At 48.7% G+C, this 15,350-nt stretch overlaps 1 long non-coding RNA gene across 3 annotated transcripts in view; it reads left to right on the top strand.

The window, feature by feature from the left end:
- The window catches only part of LOC149864491 (uncharacterized), a 232,166-nt gene that overhangs the window by 207,281 nt on the left and 9,535 nt on the right, over positions 1-15,350 (top strand). Inside the window, exon 1 of one of the 3 annotated variants that reach the window (XR_016442720.1) lies at positions 7,416-7,478. The exons of 1 other annotated variant lie outside the window; for it this stretch is intronic. This is a non-coding gene — a long non-coding RNA (uncharacterized LOC149864491). Of the gene's footprint in view, positions 1-7,415; positions 7,479-9,247; positions 9,496-15,350 lie in introns of those variants that run through there. One more of the 3 variants, XR_016442719.1, reaches the window with a different exon arrangement.

Raw genomic sequence — 15,350 nt, 5'->3', positions numbered from 1 at the left:
TGCCACTATTGGAGCCTCTCCAGGTATGGCTCTGCCCTCCTGCAATGGGCCAACGGCCTGCTTGCTCGCCTGCCACGCCTTGATCTTATTTAATTAATAGATTGTTGTAATTAGCGGGAGGCTGCTCATTTCTATGCGCCCCGATGACAGGGGGAGTTATCTGCGGCTCCTTTTCCTTCCCTACACCGCAGCTCAAGCCTCGCAGATGGTGCTGGTGTGATCTGACTTGGGCCCTGTTATGTCTTGACCCTCCTTGTGCCCTCGGGCTCCTTCCTGCCCCCGCTTTCTCTCTCTCGGGGCTCCCTGCCGCCCCTCCGCACTCTCGGGGCTAAGTCAATGCACCCCGCAAAATACTGCGCCTTCTCCAGCGCCAGGAACCCCCACACTACTGGGGAGTCCCTATGAAGCCTCCTCCTAACAGCCTTACTCAGTCCTCCGGTTAAACAGTAAACACACAACACAAAGCCCCCGGGCTATAACATGAAGCTAAACCGTCTGGTCAGATGACAGTTAATCCCTACCAGGCAAAAATACTCCACCTCATGGCAGCAATCCGCGGCTACTCATGCAGCTAAACCTTGGCCTTCTCTCCGCCCTGGCTGAGCTCCTCCCTCCTTGGCTGCCAGAGGAGGAACTGCCACCCTAGCCTCCTGCCTGGGTTTAAGAAGGGCTAAGCCCTGCCCCTTCCTGTCAGGGGGTTTCGCTGGTTGCCCCAGCAACCAGCACCTGTGTTGCCCTGGTAACTGGTGGCTGCGCCACCCCCTTCTCACCACTAGGGGAGTCTCTGGAGCCATCCCTGTTCTCAGACGCAGGGCACCTAAGGGGTCTGTGACAGTGCCAGATATAAATGGGGTGGAAAGGATAGTGACATTGTTCCACTCTTCTGCTAGAAAATAGAACCCAACTCCTGTTAGCTCTTTTAATCTGTAGTGACCAGTTTATAGATTTCATAGACATTAGGGCTGGAAGGGACCTCGGAAGACCATCGAGTCCAGCCCCCCTGCCCTAAGGGCAGGAAGTCAGCTGGGGTCATAGTTTCATAGTTCTAGGGTCGGAAGGGACCTGAGCAGATCATTGCATCTGACCCCTTACCATGGCAGGAAAGAGAACTGGGGTCAAAGGACCCCAGCAAGGTGTACATCTAGCCTCCTCTTAAAGATCCCCAGGGTAGGAGCCAGCACTACTTCTCTTGGAAGTTGGTTCCAGATCCTAGCCGTCCTGACTGTGAAGTAGCGCTTCCTGATATCTAGCCTGTATCTACCCTCTGCCAGCTTGTGACTGTTATTCCTGGTCACTCCTGGTAGTGCATGGGGGAACAGGGACTTCCACAATGCCTGCTGGTCCCCTCTGACTAGTTTGTAACAGGCCACTAGATCCCCCCTCAGCCTTCTCTTGTGGAGGCTGAACAGGTTCGGGTCCCGTAGTCTCTCCTTGTAGGGCCTGCCCTGCTGCCCCCTGATCATGCGAGTGGCCCTCCTCTGGACCCTCTCCATGTTGTCCACATCCCTCTTGAAGTGCGATGCCCAGAACTGGACGCAGTACTCCAGCTGTGGCCTGACCAATGCTTCATAGAGGGGGAGGATCACCTCCTTGGACCTGCTTGAGATGCATCGGTGGATGCATGACAAGGTGTGGTTGGCCTTCCTGACTGCATCCCCACACTGCCGGCCTAAGTTCATCCTGGAGTCAATGATGACTCCAAGATCCTTTTCTGCCTCTGTACTGATAAGAAGGGAGTTCCCCAGCCTGTAGGTATGGTGCCGGTTGTTCCTCCCCAGGTGCATCACCTTGCACTTGTCCGTGTTGAATCCCATTTGCCCACCCCTGTAATCTGTCTAGGTCCAATTGCAGCCTATTCCTCCCTTCTAGTGTGCCCACATCTCTCCACATCTTAGTGTCATCAGAAAATTTGAACAGGGTGCTATTTACCCCCTCATCCAAGTCACTGATGAAGATGTTGAACAGTGCAGGCCCGATGACCAAGCCTGGGGGACTCCTCTGCCCACATCCCTCCAGGTCGAAAATGACCTGTCCACCACCAGTCTCTGGGTGCGGCCCTCCAGCCAGTTGGTGACCCATTTTCTTAATGAGAACGGGGTGAGAGACAGTGTTGAAGGCCTTCTGAAAGGCCAGAAAGACTATGTCCACTGCTACCCCTGCATCTAAGGATTTGGTGATCTGGTTGTAGAAGGCCACCAGGTTGGTCTGACAGGACCTGCCGCTAATAAACCCGTGTTGATTGCCCCTAAGCATAATTTCCCCTGCTGACCCCTCGTGGATATGCACCAGAATAATTTTCTCAAAAAGCTTGCCCAGGATTGAGGTAAGACTAACTGACCTGTAGTTCCCTGGGTCCTCCTTCCTCCCCTTTTTGAAGATGGGAACCACATTGGCCCTCTTCCAGTCCTCTGGCACCACACCAGAGCACCATGAGTGCTCGTAAAGCCATGCCGAGGTCCCACAATGACCTCAGCCAATTCCCTCAATACTCTAGGATGGAGCTCGTCTGGACCAGCTGATTTGAATACATCCAGTCCTTCCAGAAGTTCCCTAACTAGTTTCTCACTAACCCTTGGCCCAGGTGCACCTCCCTTGGGGTGTAAGGGAATCCCGGAGCGGGGGTGACTGTTCCGGTCCCTGCTTAGGAAAATGGAGCCAAAGAAATTGTTAAATATGTTGGCTTTGTCATCTGGTGTGACGACCAAATTTCCTAGCGTGTCCTGCAGGGGCCCCACATTACCCGAAACCTTCTTTTTGCCCCCTTTGTATTTAAAAAAGGACTTCTTGTTGTCCTTAATCTGGGAAGCTAGTCCTAGTTCCATCTCTGCCTTGGCCTTTCTGACTGCCCCCCTGCATTCCTGAGCAACCGCAGTATAATCCTCCCTGGTGATGGCCCCTCCCTTCCACTGGGTGTGCACCTCCCTTTTAGCTAGGAGACATTCCCAGATGCTTTTAGTGAGCCATGGGGGCTTTTGCACCCTCTTGCCCCCTTTAATCTGTGTTGTCATTACTTCCCCATAGTCATAGGATCCCAGCAAGATAAGCATGCAATTTTCACTTGAAGGTGTTCAATGTAGGTGCTTGAACCACCTCCGATGGCAGGCTATTTCAGACTTTGGGGCTCGGACAGTAAAGAAATTCTACCTTATGACCAGCCTGATACAGTTTTGCAGTAGCTTATGACCGTTCGACCTCGTCATCCCTCGGGGTGCTCTGGTGAGCAAACGTTCCCCCAGATACTGACAGTCACCTCTGATAAACTTATAGGTGGCTGTCAGATCACCCATGAGCCTACGCTTTTCCAGGCTAAAGAGCCCCATGGCTCTCAGCCTGTCATCGTAAGGTCTGTTTTCCTGACCTCTGATCATACGTGTGGCTCGTCTCTGGACTCTCTCAAGCTTCTCCACATCCTTTTTGAATTGTGGAGCCCAAAACTGGATGCAGTACTCCAGCTGCAGCCTCACCATGGCTGAGTACAAGGGGAGAATGACGTCCCAGGATTTGCTGAGAAGTATCTATGGATGCAAGCCAGCGTTTTTGTTGCTTTACTAGCGGCAGCATCATATTGCAGGCTTATGTTCATCTTGTGGTCAATGATGACCCCCAAGTCTCTTTCTTCTGTAGTGCTAGCCAGCATAGCACTGCCGAGCCTATAGGGATGCTACAGGTTTTTCCTCCCAAGATGGAGAACCTTGCATTTTTCAGTTAAACACCATCAGGTTCTCAGCCACCCATTTGCTGAGCCTGTCTAGGTCAGTCTGGATTGCCCTCCTGTCTTCAGGTGTGGGTGGATGCTTCGCCCCAAAGTTTGGTGTCATCAGTGAACTTGCCCAGCCTGCTTCTGACTCCAATGTCCACATCAATAATGAAATGTTGAACAATATGGGTCCAAGTACAGAGCCTTGGGGGACCCCACTGGTCACAGGGCACCATGACGATTGACTTCCATCAATTACCACCCTCTGGGTCTGACCACGGAGCCAATTTCCCAGATAATGGTGGACCCAAGGCCACAATTGGCCAGTTTTGCCAAGAGGGACAGCCAACATCCTGAGGGATAGCTAGCATGAGTTTGTTGTGGGTAGGTCTTGCTTGACCAATCTCATTTCCTTCTATGACCAAGTGACCTACCACCTGGACAAGAGAGGAGACATTGATGTCATATATCTTGACTTCAAAAAAGCCTTCCATCTGGTATCCCATTGATAATTATCATGCTCCAGCAGACTCAATTAATTGTAATTATAGCACATTGGAGCAGCCTCTCTGGTTCATTAATGTGCCACTCTACCCTGTCTTCTGCCTGACATTAGACTAACACAGTTATATGTGTTTATATCAATTCAAATCCAGTTTTGTAAAGGAAAAAAATAAAACCCAATCTTTTCTAGTTCCCCTAAATCAAAAAAAAAAGTCCATGGCAATGATATTAAACAAAGGTTGGGTGAAGCAGGGACTTAATTTTCATAGCATTTCCTCATTGGGCCTGTTCCTTCGACAGTGTATCTAGGAGCACATTCTTGAGAACAGGCTTGTACTCCAACCCCCTATACCATATATCTATGCGTATGTGTGTATACTAGTGAGCTGCACATGCATTGTTATAGTATATCTCAATACTAATAGTGTCCACAACAGCACTGTTTAAGTCACTGCAAGCTATAAAAGAAAACAGGCACAGAGTTATGGGCCTGTATTTTTGTAAGAAATGAGGAGCTTAGGCCACACAAAAGGTCTGTGATAGAGCCAGGAATAGAACCCAGATTTGATATACTTTCATAATGGACAATGTAATATAGGTGTATGACTTCTATACATTTTAATGAGAATATAGCTTCCAAATCTTCAAAGGTAACATTTTCAGAAACATTTCAAGACATTTTCACAAGTGACTGAAGGCATTTAGGTGTCTAAATTGACTTTCAATGGGATGGAGGCCTTGAAATCACTTACAGGGGTGTAGGTTGTAGCTTTGTTGGTCTCAGGACGTAGGCAGACAAGGTTCTTTGGGTGAATATGATATCTTTTATTAGACCAACTTAAATACTTGGGAAAAAAATTTATAGCATGCTTTCAGATTTAAAAACTCTTCATCAGGCTAAGGAAGTCGTTGCAGTTGGTGTGTGCTCTTCCTGGATGTCCCCCTAAATCAAATAAATTAAACTGGAAAGCTTGCCATAATTTTTTCCCAACTATTTAAGTTGATCTAATAAAAGATATCATATTCACCCATAGAACCTTATCTCCCTTGAAATCACATAGGTGCTTTTAAGATTTTGATTAGTATTTAGCCTTGAAAATGTTTACACAAATCACCTAATTCATAGCATTTCATAGCAATTCATAGTGCAGATTTTAAAATACGAGGTGTAGGATGGTAAAATATCATTTAAATAAAGCAAACTTTGTTTTTCGCTTCTTCTGTTTGCAACTTCCTCCTTCTCGTCTCAGTGTACAACGAGTTGGCTATGAAGCTCACATCCATACAAGTGGGAAAGTGTGGCTTGCAGGGGCTAAAAGCCTTTGAGACACCATGAAATGCACTCAGCACACATGGATCCATGAACTGCACTGCATATTTGCATAATGGCAGCAAAACTAGATACTAGAAAATCCCAGTATCTAAAACAACCACAGGGAAAAAAATGTGGGCCAGCTCACATGGCTACAGCATGCATCATCCAAAATTGGAAACTGGCCAGCCAAAGCTATGCTTTGGCTGCCAGCCAGGCTCCATGCACCCAGATCACCACTGCTGCAGCCCTGGGAGGCCCCCAGGACTCCAGGTAAGTTTGTTGGGGCCAGGCCAGGTGTTGGCCCCAGCTTCCCCTACCCCACTTGGTGCAGTTTGCTGTGTGCCAAACCATGAGTGCAGGGGCATTCCTCAGGGACAAGTAACAATGGCACAACTGTGTGCCACTGCTATTTGTCCCTGGGAAAATGCATGTGTGCGCATATCTGGATGGACCCTCAGTGGCCAGTAGTCCTCCTGCTTGGTAAAATGAACATCTATGTCATATATAACCTTACAGGCAATGGCTGCAAGTTCACCACAAACCACAGATATGAAAGCAGGAGTTTACAATGATACAAACACATGATTTAGTGTTTACATGTAGTCAAACCCTTTACACATTTGCACCTTGCTGTCTGTGAGCAAGCCAGGAGAATGATAAAATGTGCCAATAGGCTATGGAAACTGAAATTGCGAGGGTTCTTGCAGATCTAATTAAAAAACACCCTCTCTACATTTTTTGATTGCTGACTTTTTTATCCATAGGTAAAGCTGAATACCGACCCTGTTGAACTTAGTGGGAGTTTTGCCATTGACTTCTGTAGGAACAGAATTTGATCCGTAGAGATGTAAATCCCCTGCAAATGGTATCCTAATAATCACCAATGACTCATTTGTAATTAGACCTTGTGACCTATTTTTAAAAAAAAATCCCATTCTACTTCTCTATTGTTAGTGCCCCTTAAGCTTATTACTTAAAAAAATCACCTAACAAATTAGCTTCTTAAATGCCACTGAACACTTCCTTTTTTTTTTGTTGAAACCACAAAACTTCTCCCCCTGTGCCCCCAACCCCCACCTCCAAAAAGTACCTGATGCTGCCAGTAATTATGTGCTATATGATTTTTATTGCAGTGCAATTTATTACCAATGTTTTTGTGGGTGGTACAAAGTATTTGAGCAGGTTTTCAAACAAGTCAAAAATTTATTAAATATTAGTGATTGTTATTACAGGTTGTGTTTTATGATCTACAGTTGATTTATTTGAACAGAAAGCAAAGGGAAAACATATTATAGCACTTCCAGCACTCTTATGGCATTGTTTCACAGTGCATGGTGGGCCTCCCAAGCCAAAATGGGATTTTCAGTGGCCAATGAACAAAAAATGACTAATGCTAAAATAAAAAAAAGGGTGCTGGTAGTACTGGAGCACTGTTGTGCCTAAAGCTAAGTCACTGTAGCCATACTTATACACCTAAATTACCTGATATGATTTCCTGACAAACCAGGAAAAGGTTTTTGCATGCAAAAGAAGAATTTGTTTTTACCTCTATTTTAGCATCACTTTCTGCCTCAAGGCGGCTAGGACTGGGCAATAGATCGCCCCTCTTCTGGAGAAGAGATTAGACACTGACATGCCTTGTCCTTCCATGCAGCTGCTGGAGATGATGGCAGTCAGGGAACAAGTTTCATCTGCATAGAGATTGGTGAACTAACAAGTTGCAAGACTGTATAGGGTTTTCAGGTTGTAAGGTCCCAAAGAACAAACTCTATTGCTTTGGTTTTGTGCCATCTGTGTAGGCTCATGTCAACAGCTAGTATAAAATGGTTCTTTATTTCATGACAAAGCCCTGTAGTTTTTTTCTTCATTTAAATTTCTCTCTCAAATACAGTGACAAATGTCAATGCTCCGGACATAGAGGAAATAGACCTCCATGACCATTCTTGAGTTGCAAGAGTAAAGGTAGGCCAAAATGGAAACCCACTCAAATTTATGGTAAGATGATGAGGGCTGATTCAAATGCAAAAAAATACTTTGTTTAAATTTAATCAGGAGCTGCATTCAAACACTATCTCCCCCCTCACTTTCCTTCTACAATGCCCCTGTTCCCTGCTTCAGTGTTTCCCAACCAATGTGCCGCGGCACAGAAGTGTGCCATCAGAAATGAAGAGATGTGCCGCAGAATTTTGCCATGCAATGAGGTATTATAGCTATGAGGATGGGGAATGCCTTAACAGGTGTGCCGTGGAAAACTTTATTAATGTAAACTTGCCTTCGTCTGGAAAAGGTTGTGAAATGCTGCCCTACATTGTGGAAACCCAGTGTTCACAAACCCAATGTTATTCTGGGGAACTGTATGTGAGTGGTTTAAGAGATTTGAAGCCCTTGTTTCAGGGTCTAGACTGGCCTCAGAAAGGACTTGGGCAGCAGGTCTAAAGCCAAGATGATGACTTATAAGAACAGACTGAGAAAAAGAGACCTACACTTAGGCCTAGCTGACTTAGAAATTCTTGGAAACTAGTAGATTTAACCCACCCACAACAGCCTTGTGACCATGATACTGAACCAGGTTGTGACAGATGGTATCCCTGGATCTAAGTGTAAATGCTGGGTCTTAATGCTTAACTAGTTGATTGAGAGGAATATTTAAATTTATTTGGTAATCTGAAAATATGGGGAAACTCTGTTTTCAGGCAGGCTGATTCCAAGGCAATAATAATATGGCCAAAATGATCTAAGTTGCCAATAGGGATTTAATAATTTCTTGCTTATTTCTAGTCAAATCATAGAAGTGACTCCAGAAGCACATTGGCTAGAGAAAATCCATAAAGCTGATGAGGTCCATCCAGTCAGAGGTGGACAAGGATGTTGGCAGAGGCACTACAGCAGAGCCCAACACCTAGGGCAGCCATGTGCCAACTCCTGCCATGTGTATTTGGTGCAGGGCAATCAGCTGCCACTGTGACAACATGTGCTTTTGTGCCTCCTCAGAAAGGTGGCTCCCAGGACTGCTGCCCCAGTCATGCCCATTCGGTTATGCAACTGGATGATGGGGTAGGAAGGGATGTTAAGAGACATTATTGGTCCTCATGTTTAGCTCACTGAGTTTGGACTCTTGTAATATCCCACAGTGCAATGGACCTAGTAGTGATTATGTTCTTACACCAAATCCCTAATTGCTTAAGTGCCATCCTTTACACCTCAGGTAAGGTCAATGCCAGCTTTCTAAGGCTTTCAAACAATATGTTTTACAAAGAAAAATCTCTGGCCCCCCAAAAATCAGACTCTCAGATTTCCAGAAGAAACAAGAGAAATTGCCAAACCAGGGACCTGATCTTTGCTGCCCTGAGGAGTGCACAGTGCAACTCAGAAAAAGAGGTGGTTTATCAGGCCAGTTCCTGGCTTCAGCGAGAGCAGCCTGAACTTTATTCTAGTTTTTACCAGAGGCTGTTAAGGCGAATAGCCAAGAAGTCATAAAGGGAGGCAGGGATTGCTGAAGCAAAGGGAAACTCTGAGACTGGCTCTTTTCTTGGCTGTACCTGCTGTGCCAGAAGCCAGGAAGAAGTCAATGCAGTAACTGTCATGCTAGCTCTCTGCCTCCAGAGGAATCTGCTATAGTGCAATGATCCTCCAGTTAAACAAACATCCAGTGCATACTGATGGCAACTCATGCAAGCCTTAACCATGCCAGTGCAACAAAAAAGAGCTGCTGCCACCCAATATCCAGTTGGGCTCCTTTCCTCTACAATCACTTTGCTTGGGAAATGGATGCAGCTGTCTGGTTCAGATATTTCATATGCCTCCATGACTGGGGGGGTTTTTTCAGCAGATTTCCAAGAATGAGACACAGATGGGGAACAAAAAACTTGAGTATTGTGCTTCACTGCTGGAAGTGGCGAAATCTCCTCTACTGCAACGTTAGTACTCACTGCCTGTTGTGGTCACTAAATACTGTCGTCAAGGAAGTTTCAAGGGGCTGGTAAGGAAGTGGGATGCGCTGCAGCCCTCCTGTTTGTGCAATACATGTCTTGAGGGCAAATGTGAAGAATATGTTTAGCATGTAAACAATGAATAGTCGGTAGAAGGGGAGGACTTGTGTAAGGATGGGAATGTGAAACACAAGGCAATGAATGAATGAGAAATATCATTTAGAACTGAATGCAAATCACTGGTGGATTTTGCTTTCATTTAGTTTGGTCGGACTGGAAGGGAGAAGATGCTATTTAAATACAGGATACATAGCTTTGCACTATAAAGCTTTTGTTGGCATGGGTTTGGGATTATTCCTCTGAATAGCAAGCCGAGCTGTGTGCAAGTCATAGCTTTGTGCTACACCATGCCTTTGCGTATGCTGTGTATGGGCAGCTATTTTAGAAGTATGTTACAAAGCATTTATTGAGACCTTTACTTTCACCCTTTTACCTATAACTCTGCAATGGGGTTCAACTGTGTTCATCCCTGAGGGAGGAGAATAAACACTCTTATTTAAAATGCATCTTAATCTGATAATCTCTTCTACAAGGAAAAACATCACAACTTCTCCAGACTCATTTGGGACCTTCCGAGGCGAGACACAAGTGTGTAGAAACCCAGGAATCTCCCTTTTCTTGCTGTCACTTTCAATCCTTCAGGGTCATGAGATAAAAGACCTTACATCTGTCACATTTTATGATTTAGGCTTTTGGACATGCTATTTTTTTTCGGTGGGGGGAGCATGGAGGGAAGAGGGAGAAAGGGGTCCTGCAACTGGGGGGAGGGGGAAGAAGGAAATATTTTAATAACCCCATCTTTTTAAACAGAGGCTTTATTGTTTTGCCTTTATTCAAATGAGTTCTGCAGAGGGGCTTGGTAAATACATTATACCACGGTGATAGTTTCATAGTTTCATAGTTAGTAGGGTCGGAAGGGACCTGAGCAGATCATCAAGTCCAACCCCCTGCCATGGCAGGAAAGAGTACTGGGGTCAAACGACCCCAGCAAGGTGCTTGTCAAGCCTTGTCTTAAAGACCCCCAGGGTAGAAGCCAGCACCACTTCTCTTGGAAGTTGGTTCCAGATCCTAGCTGCCCTGACACTGAAGTAGCACCTCCTGATGTCTAGTCTGAATCTACCCTCTGCCAGCTTGTGACCGTTATTTCTAGTCACTCCTGGTAGTGCTCGGGGGAACAGGGACTCCCCCGGTGCCTGCTGGTCCCCTCTGACTAGTTTGTAACAGGCCACTAGATCCCCACTCAGCCTTCTCTTGTGGAGGCTGAACAGGTTCAGGTCCCGTAGCTTCTCCTCATAGGGCCTGCCCTGCTGCCCTGATCATGCGAGTGGCCCTCCTCTGACCCCTCTCCATGTTGTCCAAATGCCTCTTGGAGTGCGACGCCCAGAACTGGACGCAGTACTCCAGCTGTGGCCTGACCAATGCCTCATAGAGGGGGAGGATCACTTCCTTGGACCTGCTTGAGATGCATCTGTGGATACATGACAAGGTACGGCTGGCCTTCCTGACCACATCCCCACACTGCCGGCCCATGGTCATTTTGGCATCAATGATGACTCCAAGATACCTTTTTGCCTCTGCACTGATGAGAAGGGAGTTCCCCAGCATGTAGGTATGGGCTGGTTGTTCCTCCCCAGGTGCATCACCTTGCACTTGTCAGTGTTGAATCCCATCCTATTCTCGTCCGCAGACCCCTGTAACCTGTCTAGGTCCAATTGTACCCTGTTCCTTCCTTCTAGTGTGCCCACATCTCCCCACATCTTAGTGTCATCAGCAAATTTGAACAGGGTGCTTTTTACCCCCTCATCGAAGTCACTGATGAAGATGTTGAACAGTGCGGGCCCGAGGACCGAGCCCTGCGGAACCCCACTGCCCACATCCCTCCAGGCTGAAAATGACCCATCCACCACCACCCTCTGGGTGCGGCCCTCCAGCCAGGTGGTGACCCATTTGACTGTGTGGGTGTTGACACCACAGTCCCCCAGTTTCTTAATGAGAACAGGGTGAGAGACAGTGTCGAAGGCCTTCCGAAAGTCCAGAAAGACTATGTCCACTGCTATCCCTGCATCTAAGGATTTGGTGACCTGGTCGTAGAAGGTCACCAGGTTGGTCTGACAGGACCTGCCTCTAATGAACCCGTGTTGGTTGTTCCTAAGCATAATCTCCCCTGCTGGCCCCTCGTGGACATGCGCCAGAATAATTCTCTCAAAAAGCTTATCCAGGATTGAGGTAAGAGTAACTGGCCTATAGTTTTCCGGGTCCTCCTTTCTCCCTTTTTTGAAGATGGGAACCACATTGGCCCTCTTCCAGTCCTCTGGCACCACACCAGAGCACCACGAGCACTCATACAGCCATGCCAGGGTCCTGCAATGACCTCAGCTAATTCCCTCAGCACTCTGGGGTGGAGCTCATCCAGACCAGCTGATTTAAATACATCCAGTCCCTCCAGAAGTTCCCTGACTAGATCCTCCCTGACCCATGGCCTAGGTGCACCTCCCTTGGGGCCTGAGGGGGGTCCAGTGTGGAGGCTGATCTGGTCCCTGCTTAGAAAAATGGAGGCAAAGAAGCCATTAAATAGGTTAGCTTTGTCATCTGGTATGATGACCAAATTTCCTAGTGTGTCTTGCAGGTGCCCCACATTACCCAGTACCTTCTTTTTGCCCCCTATGTATTTAAAAAAGGACTTCTTGTTGTCCTTGATCCGGGAAGCTAGTCCCAGTTCCATCTCTGCCTTGGCCTTCCTGACTGCCCCCCTGCATCCCCGAGCAACCACAATATAATCCTCCCTGGTGATGGCCCCTCCATTCCATTGGGTGCACGCCTCCCTTTTAGCTAGGAGACATTTCTGGATGCTTTTGGTGAGCCATGGGGGCTTTTGTGCCCTCCTGCTCCCTTTGATCCGTGTTGGGATGATCTCCCTTTGGGCTTGGAGGATTGTGTCCTTAAGAAGCAACCACTCTTCTTGGACACCTGGCTGCCCTCCCCTCCGGGACCTCAGTGCTTCCCCAAGTATTCTCCTTAGCTCATTGAAGTCCGCCCTCCTGAAATCTAGGGCTGCTGCCTTGTTGCAGGCCTTTGCCACCTTGCGCTGGATGGTGAATTCCAGTAGGCGATGATCACTGTCACCCAGGTGTTCGAGCACCCACAGCCCCCTCACCAGGTCGTCACCCGTGGCCAGCACCAGGTCCAACAAGGTGTCTCCCCTGGTGGGGCTGTGCACCTCCTGGGTTAGATGGAGGTCTTGCATTTGGGCTAGAAACCTACATGAGCAGTCAGACCTGGCTGACTGCTCTTCCCAGCAGATGTCTGGAAAGTTCAGGTCACCCATGATGACCACGTCCTTTGACCTAGATACCTCTGTGAGCTGACTTAAGAATTCCTGGTCTAGCTCTTCCCCTTGGTTGAATGGTCTGTAGTCGACCCCCACCATTAAATCTCTTTCCCCTTGACTGCCTTGTATTCTAACCCAGAGCACTTCCGTGTGCCCCTCCTCTGACTCTGTGCTACCTGATGAGGATGTGTATTCCTCCTTGATGTAGAGCGCCACACCCCTACCTTTCCTCCCTGTCCTGTCCTGTCCCTCCTGTACAGCCTATATCCCTTGATATTCACCGCACAGTCATGCATTGGGTCCCACCATGTTTCAGTGAGCCCCACTATGTCTGAGTTGGTGTCAGCTAGCAGGAGGGTAAGTTCCTCCTGCTTGTTTCCCATACTATGAGCATTTGTGTAGAGGCATTTAAGGCCTCCTGTGGATGTGTGCACTGGCCCCCTAATCACAGCATTGCCCTGGTCCCTGTTGCTAACCTGTGTATATGTTCCACTCATCGGTCTAGGCTGGGCTGTACTTGTGAGTGCTGCTTGGTTTAGCGGTCCAAGGCTTCCTCCTCCCTCATCTTCCCCTTCCCCCCATGAGCCAAGTTTAAAGCCCACCAGAGGAGATCTGCCAACCTAAAAGAGAACACATGCTTACCTTTAGGGGAAAGGTGGAGCCCATCCCAGCCAAGCATGTCTCTCGTCATGATGTGCAGGTCGTTGTCAAGGAAGCTAAAGCCTGCCTCAAGACACCATTCCCAAAGCCACCAGTTGGTCTCTGTGATGCATGTCACGTGCCATCTACCACATCTGCTCACTGTTAGAACAGAAGAGAATACCAGCAGTGCACCTATCTCCTTCAGCATGCTCCCCAGAGCGTGGTAGTCCGCCATCAGGTGATCAGGGCTTCTCCTGGCCGCATCATTAGTACCCACATGGATTAGGACCATGGGGTAGTAATCGGTGGGCTGGATCACGGCCTGGATCATCCCCATCACATCATGAATCTTTGCTCCGGGTAGGCAGTAGACCTTGCATGTTGAGGGGTCCTGGTGACAGATGGGGCCCTCTGTACCTCTCAGGATGGAGTCGCCTATGACGATCACTCAACGCTTTCTCCTCCAGGACTGCTTAGCTCCTTTGGCCTGTTCGGAGCATGGAGAGTGTGGAGTTGCCTCCTCTCCGGTTGCCTCCTCTTCCTCCTTCTCCTCCAGTGTTGCCAGGGCCTTGTACCTGTTCTCCAGCTGGACTGGAGGAACTGGTACTGCTGTGTTACAAGCAGCCCCGGTTCTGGAGGTGACCATCTGCCACTCTGCAGCAGAGGGCACTTCCCGAGGTGCTTCTTCCTTGGGTGTGTGGCCCTGCAGGGAAAGGAAATAGCTGTCAATTTCTTCATCCACCTCCCTGATCCCCTCAGCCTGCTGACCTCCTCCTGGAGCTCCCTCACCTGCGCTTCCAGGGCCCTAAGGCGGATGCCTGCAGGACAGGTGTGGAGGTCCCCAGTCCCTGCTTCCCTGGGCCTTGCTGGGCAACCCCCACAAGCCAGGGGGTGGGGGGACACCAGCTCCCCCATGGGCTCTGTCTGGGTGGAGGCCTCAGACAAGCCCCGGGTAGGCTGCTCCCCCTGGGCAGGGGCCCTGGCAACACTCCATGTCAACACCATCATAGGAGTTGCTGCTTGTTTTTAGCTTAGTGCAGCGCCTTCACCCTGCCCTAGTAGGAGTCTCCCTCCTGGCCTTTCCTTAGGGGGATCAGCTGCTGCTGCCCCTGCTGCTGGCTCCACTGCTGTTGCATCCACCTCTGACTCGGGTCTGGTAAGGGGACACATGTGCATGCAGGACACACATGTGCCTGAATCCCTTCTCTCCCTACTGCTCCTGGCTCCTGTGGGCAGGGGATAGGTTCTCTTCCCCTCTCCTGGCATCCCCTGATGTGCAGTGTAGACAAGTGCAAGCCTGCAGTAGGGAACAGGGACAGATCTAAGGCAGGGCACAGCGTTGTGGGCACACCTATCTTTCAATTGACCAGATGGCCAGATAAGCAGCTGTGGACATTTTATTTTAAGTCTCTGAAGCAAGAAAGAACCCTCCCCACCTTCCTCTCCATATTCAGTGGCATGTCCCCTCCCTACTACTCCCCTGCTGCTTCTGTCTCTGAGTGCCTAGCAGCATCAGAAGGAGCTCCAGAGCTGCTCCTTTTTGCTCCAGCTGGGCTCCCTGCAGAGCCAGGCTTAGCCAGGGAGAGGGGCAGCACTACCGGGAGTGAGAGGAGTGGGGTGGAGGAGGGTGGCTTTCTCCCTGCCATCCCCTTTAGTGTTCCCTTCCAGTCCAGGAGCAGGAGAAGGGAAGAGAACCCATCCCCTGCTACTGCTGTTTTTAACTGCACCTGGTTTCACATGCAGCCTTTGTAGCCCCCTGCCTCCACTCCTCAGCTCAGGATAGCAGCAGCAGTAGGTGAGAGAGAGCAGAGAATGGATAGGAAGGGAGTATGCCTCTGAGCTGAGCATGGAGGGGAAGGGAGGAGGAGGGAAGAT

Source organism: Crocodylus siamensis, chromosome 5 (genome assembly GCF_052110815.1).
Source record: "Crocodylus siamensis isolate JL-2025a chromosome 5, ASM5211081v1, whole genome shotgun sequence".
Taxonomy (NCBI): domain Eukaryota; kingdom Metazoa; phylum Chordata; order Crocodylia; family Crocodylidae; genus Crocodylus; species Crocodylus siamensis.
This window is presented reverse-complemented; position numbering and strand designations above follow the sequence as displayed.